At 46.9% G+C, this 6,135-nt stretch overlaps 1 protein-coding gene across 1 annotated transcript in view; it reads left to right on the top strand.

The window, feature by feature from the left end:
- Rhobtb2 (Rho-related BTB domain containing 2) overlaps nt 1–6,135 on the top strand; it is a 39,858-nt gene continuing 33,723 nt past the window's right edge. Inside the window, exons 1-2 of the mRNA XM_017316022.2 lie at nt 1–99; nt 4,498–4,570. The gene's annotated coding sequence lies outside the window, so the exon portion shown is untranslated. The remainder of the gene's footprint in view (nt 100–4,497; nt 4,571–6,135) is intronic.

Raw genomic sequence — 6,135 nt, 5'->3', positions numbered from 1 at the left:
AACAAGGACTTGCTAAGTTGCCCAAGCCGGCCTAAAACTCATCCTGTAACCTAGGTATCCCTTGGACTGGAGAGCTTCTCACCTGAGCCTCCCAAGGAGGTAAGCTTGTCCCAGAAGGCCCAAGGTAAAACATTTTTAAATGTTTCTATATTTAATTCCTTTCTAATGAATCATATTTGCATGTTCTTTGCCTATTTTTAATTTGCCTAAATAATTTACTAGTACATTAAATCCCCGGAGGTTTAAATGCTCAGTTGTCACATTAGAATATTTATAAGGAGAAACAGTGAAAAACCTGGCTATTTTCTTCCAGTGTGAAGAGAAAAAAAAAGAATTCATTTAATCACCAAATTCCTTCGTAATTTTGAAAAAGACAGAAGAGTCGGTTCATTTAACCAGCACAATTTAGATTGTTATCCTAGCTGTCTTCAAAGTACAGTGCTCCACCGATGTCCAGTGCCAAGTTTTTTCACCAAACAAACTCTGTAGATATTTAAAATTTTGGCTCTACATTCCAAGGAATCTAATCTCCCTACAGCTTTGTGTGACACCTAGAAACACCTGAGTCCCAGGTTACAACGTGGGTGTTTCAATTTGATTACTGTTAAATGCACCCAGACCCCATACCCTGTCACCCTAAACCAATATTTTTAAAGTTTGCTCACATCTCCTAATTTAACTTTCTCTTTTAGCTTCAGCCAAACAAAAGAAAACGCTAAAATGCTCTGGGTCAGCTTTTTCCTGGTATCATCTTTTATCTGTTGTAAAGCTTAAAGCTAAAGCTGCTTTCTTTTTCTTTTCTTTCTTTCTTTTTTTTTTTTTTCCTTGCAGCGGTCTCATTTTCTTTTATACGCAAATCATAAATGCCTGGCATAAGGAGTTCTGTAATTCTTAGAGACAGGAGTTTCTGCAAACACAGTTGCGGGGAATTGGCTCTTTAAGTCGGGTTGTGGCGACAATTATTTTAAAAGCTGGGTTGTGGGAGTTAAGAGGAGGTGCAGTCAGCTGGTCCCAGTGTGGAACCCTCCAGTGCAGCAGGAAGCCCCTCCCACCCTCTCATCCCCCAATCAATCCTTTGCTTATCTGGAGCTGACTAGGTAGGGCAGGCCCCTCGAGACTGTTCAAGTTGTCTGATTTTTTTTAGAGTTGATTCTTTCGCCAACCACAGTCATTTGAGAAAGCCACCGGATCTCTACCGGGAACCTTTAAGCAGTGGCCAGCTCAGGCCCCTTGGCCTCGTTTGGGCAAGGCTAGAATGGATAAGCAGGCAGGGGCTGGTCTGCAAAGCCCACCCCGAGTTTGCCCTGCAGAGCTCACGCTGCACAGCGGCCAGCTCACACACACCGCCAGTGCCAGCTCCTGGCCTCTCCTTGGCCCGGAGCCGAGTTAGCTGAGTGCTAGCTGCAGCGGCCTTGCTGGTTGCTCTCGCCCCGGGCCTCAGCGTCTGCACCACTTTCTGCCCAAGTACCACAGTCTGCCTGAACCTCAGCACTCGACCTCGAGCCCCATGCCTCTTCATTGGGTTCTCAAAGTCCCCTGCGCCCTCCCCCCCCCCCCCCCGCACATCCTCTCTCCCCCCCGCCCCCCATCCCCCATAGGTGGTGGCTGTCTCCAGAAACAGAGAGCACTGGGTCCTGGGCAGTATTGCAGAGAGGGGGAAGGGAGGAAGGGAGGCGGGAGAGAGAGAGGGAAATAGGTCCATGAACGATATATGTATAAACATTTATCGTTTGCCCACAGGCCGCAAGCTGGAAAGTGCGTGAGATCCCAGTGCACCGGCCGATTTTGTCAGAATTTTGTTTTTCTCTCACTAGAAGCTCAATCTAGCTCCCTTTTCACGTGGCTACAACTCAGGCTTTCTTAACGTTTTCTTTTGAACTAAATTGCCCTGTCTGGCCTTGAACGTTTGCTTCAGCGATTACACACCTGTTCAGCCTGTCCTGGCTTAGATGTCTCGTTATTCTGGCTGTGTCCTCGAAGTAACTCGAAAGTAAGCCCCCTCACTCATTTTGGGACACGAATCCGACTTGTATGGATGGGATCTTGTGACTTAACCATTTTTCTCAGTTCAGATTTTCCCCGCTCCCTCATGATTCTATTTTTTTTTTTTTCTATATGGGTGTCTACACACCACAGTATGTGCTTTGTACCCCCGGAGGCCAGAAGAGACCTTCAGATCCCCTGGACTACAATGAGCTGCCATGTGGGTGTTGGGTATCAAACCCTGGTCCCTGGAAGAGCCACTAGTTCACTTAATTGATAGACCATCTCGCCAGACCCATACAGATTGTATTTCTACATAAGTATTTGGAGGACACCTCTAGTCCCAAGCTGTACTAGGGCAGAATGTTAACTCCAGCCCTGTGGCTGAGACACTGGATGGTCAGGCATCTCCGGCATCACTTTAGAAACCACAGGGACCTGACAGATGGGCTCTGCCTGCTACTCATGAGCCAGAATAGGGAAAGGTGGAGTTTGTGTTGATGGGCAGCCTGCCTGGTACCAATCCAATGAAACAGTGCAGGTACCACAGCTTAAAGTGTGTGTGTGTGTGTGTGTGTGTGTGTGTGTGTGTGTGTGTGTGTGTGTGAGTGAGGACAGAGTGGGGCTGGAGAGATGTGCCAGTGGTTAACAGCATCCACTGCTCTTGCAGAGATCCCAAGGTCGGTTCCTAGAACCATAGCTTACTCCAATAGCTTCCCTGTAACTCCAGCTCCAGGGAATCCCAGGCCCTCTCCTGGCCCCTCCTGGCCCCTCCTGGCCTCTCCTGGCCTCTCCTGGCCCCTTCTGGCCCCTCCTGGTCTCTCCTGCCACCTCCTGGCCCCTCCTGATCTCTCCTGGCCCCTCCTGGTCCCTCCTGGTCTCTCCTGGCCCCTCCTGGTCTCTCCTGCCACCTCCTGGCCCCTCCTGGCCCCTCCTGATCTCTCCTGGCCCCTCCTGGCCCCTCCTGGTCTCTCCTGGCCCCTCCTGGCCCCTCCTGATCTCTCCTGGCCCCTCCTGGCCTCTCCTGGCCCCTCCTTGGCCCTCTCCTGGCCCCTCCTGGCCCCTTCTGGCCTCTCTGGTCTCTCCTGCCCCCTCCTGGCCTCTCCTGACCCATCCTGGCCCTCTCCTAGCTTCTCCTGCCCTCTCCTGGCCCTCTCCTGGCCCTCTCCTGACCTCTCTTGGCCTCTTCTGGCACACTGCACTCACGCAGTACACACATACTCAAGTATACACACAATTTTTAAGAGTGGGATAGATTTTTGAAAGTGGCAAAAATTTTTGAGTCTGTTGGTTTAACTCTAGTTAAACACAAAGAAAACATTTGATCATAGCTGTAGACTATGTTTTTGTTTCCTGCCTTAAAGAGGGAAAGTGACCAGACTTTAACTCTAACAGGCAGTGCCAGGGATGGAAATGTATCTCAGTGGTAGAAACTTGCCCAGCATGAGCAAGGTCCTGGGTTCTATCCCTACCACCACCTAAAGTAATTACTGAATTCACATACTCTGATTGTGTCCATTAAATATTCAACAGTATAAAATTTTTTTCCTGAAACTTGAGTCAGCTTCTTTGGAATTATGCTGGGCCAAGGAGGGTCCCCTAGAGATACACCTTGACAATAGGAAGCAGTCAGAGTCTCTTCTTCACCATGGCCATGGCTAGGAGGTTTTTCAAATGGGAGTGGTATCTGCAATCTGGAATATCCTCCCTTCTCGCCAATGGAGAGCTTTGCTCCTGGGTAAGCAATGAGGATGTTGGAAGAAATATTTAACTCTCAGAGCAATATGAAGCCTGCTAGTTTTTCTTCTATTTTCTAAGTGTTTACTATGAACTTATAGAGTAAAAAGGAAATGAAGACAGCTCTATGCACAGTGTCCCGGCGATTTCCAGAGTTCCTGTTTCCATATGTAGTGGTGACGACCATTTCTGTAATATTTCTGCTTTCCGTGTTTTTTGAGGCCCTTTTCTTTCATTTATATGTTTCTATGGAACCAGGAAAGTATTATTCATTTAAAGTTATTGTTGTTTCTCTTTTGGTAATGGAGATAGAACCCAGGGCCTTTCGCTTGTGAAACACCGTGACACTGATTTATTTTTGAAGCACAGAAAAAAAAATAGTTTTTTTTGTTTTTATCTTAGTTTTGACTTATTTCCTTTGAAAGTGCACACACACACACACACACACACACACACACACACCACTTCTTTGTAGCCCATTGTCCTGTTTCTGTGGCTCTGCTACTGCATGCTAACCAGCCTAGAGCTTCCGGGAGAGTCTCCTGTCTCTGTCAGCTTGATAGAAGTGCTGGGATTACACATGGACAGCATCACATCTGGCTATTTGGCTTTTGAAATGAGCTTCAGTGATTAAACTCAGTAGTCAGGCTTGCCTGGCAAATGCCGAGCCAACTTTATAGGCCCAGAAAAAGAAAATCATTTTCAAATAAAATACTGCTTTTCTTAAGGACAAAAACAAGCAAGAAACCCCTCTCAATGTTTAAATATCACACACAGAAAAGCTCTGAGAAGAAAAGCAGGACTTGGCACCCGAGGAGAAAACAGAGACAACCCAATTTGTCACCTTGGGGTAAGGAACTGCTTCTCAATTAAGACAGAAAAGCACTACCTGGAAAGGCTGTTTGATAAACTCAACAGCAATTTAATTAAGGAGTTCTGTTCTTCCAAAGACACAAGGGGAAAGTCCTAAAACTCCTCACCGCCCAGGAGAGCACATTTGTCATGCTTAGAATTGGATAAGGTCAGAGGGTGTGGTGGTATAGACCCTACTCCCAGCACCTTGTCCAGGAGGCAAAGGCAGGCAGATCTCAGAGTCTGAGACCAGTCTGGTCTACATATCAAATTCCAGGCCATCCAGGGCTATACAGTGAGACTGGAAAAAAGGGGTGGGGGTGGGGCAAGGAGAGATGGAGGTGGGAGAGATGCTTCAGTGTTTACGAGTACTAGCTCCTCGCAAGGCACTGGTGACACTTCAATCCTAGCACTCAGGAAGCAGAAGCAGGGGAATCTCATGAGTTTGAGGCCAGCCTGGTCTACATAGTGGGTTCCAGGACAGCCAGAGTTACACAGAGAAACCCATCTCAAAAAGTGAGGGGGGGTGGCTAGCTCCTCTTGCAGTAGACCCAGGTTTGGTTTCTAGGATCCACACAGTAGCTCACAATCACCTGCACCTCCAATTCCAGAGAAACCAACACCCTTTTGTGGCCTCTATGGGCTCTCGCACATACATGATGCACATATACTCATAGAAGCTCACATTCACATATATTTAAAAAATGAACAACAACAACAAAAAAAAAAAGACCCGAGAATATATAAACAACAGAAGACAAGGAAATGATAGTGTCAAAAAGTGTGTGTGTGTATGTGCAAAGGACAGAGATGGGCGTCTCACAGACAAAGAAACACAATGTACCAAGACATAGGGAAATATTTTTTGGTCTTGTTAGTAATTGGCGAACCATAGATGGTACAACTGGGACACCACTATGAACCTCAAAAGAAAGGTCTAAGGTCATATCTAAAAACCCATGTGGAGATGAGAACAGGAAGCAGCTGAAAATTTTATTTTTCATTTATTTATTTTCGTTTTTGAGAGAGAGTTCGCTGTATAGCCTAGTTTTCATTAGAATTCAAAAATCCTGCTGCCTTAGCATCTCAAGTACTGGAATTACAGGCACTCGCTGTTGTGCCTGGTTGGGACCTTTTAGAAACCACCTGGGAAGGTGCTTTCGTCTTCTCTTGTGGAGTTGAACGCGCACACTCTCCATCACACAGGAATCCCAAACCTGGTTATTTCCCCAGTGAGGAAGGCTTGAATGTGTGCACAAGAAAGATTAAGCACAAGAATGTCCAAAGAAAAGGAACAGCCCGGTCCTGCTATAGCTGAGGAGTAGCATACTGTAGCAAAAATGAAGAGCCATAGCTACGAACATAGGGCTGAACGAATAAAACAAGTCTAACATGGCGTACGAACAATAACTCAAAAATTACCAACAAGTAGGTAGGCTAAGAGTATATAGCTCAATGGCAGAGCATGTGGTGAGTCTGGAGGACCTGGCTGGGTTCCATGCCTGTCACCCCTGACCCCACCCCTACCCCCACGCCCACACTCACCCAAAAGATGAAGGCAGA

This window comes from Mus musculus, chromosome 14 (genome assembly GCF_000001635.26).
Source record: "Mus musculus strain C57BL/6J chromosome 14, GRCm38.p6 C57BL/6J".
Lineage (NCBI taxonomy): Eukaryota > Metazoa > Chordata > Mammalia > Rodentia > Muridae > Mus > Mus musculus.
This window is presented reverse-complemented; position numbering and strand designations above follow the sequence as displayed.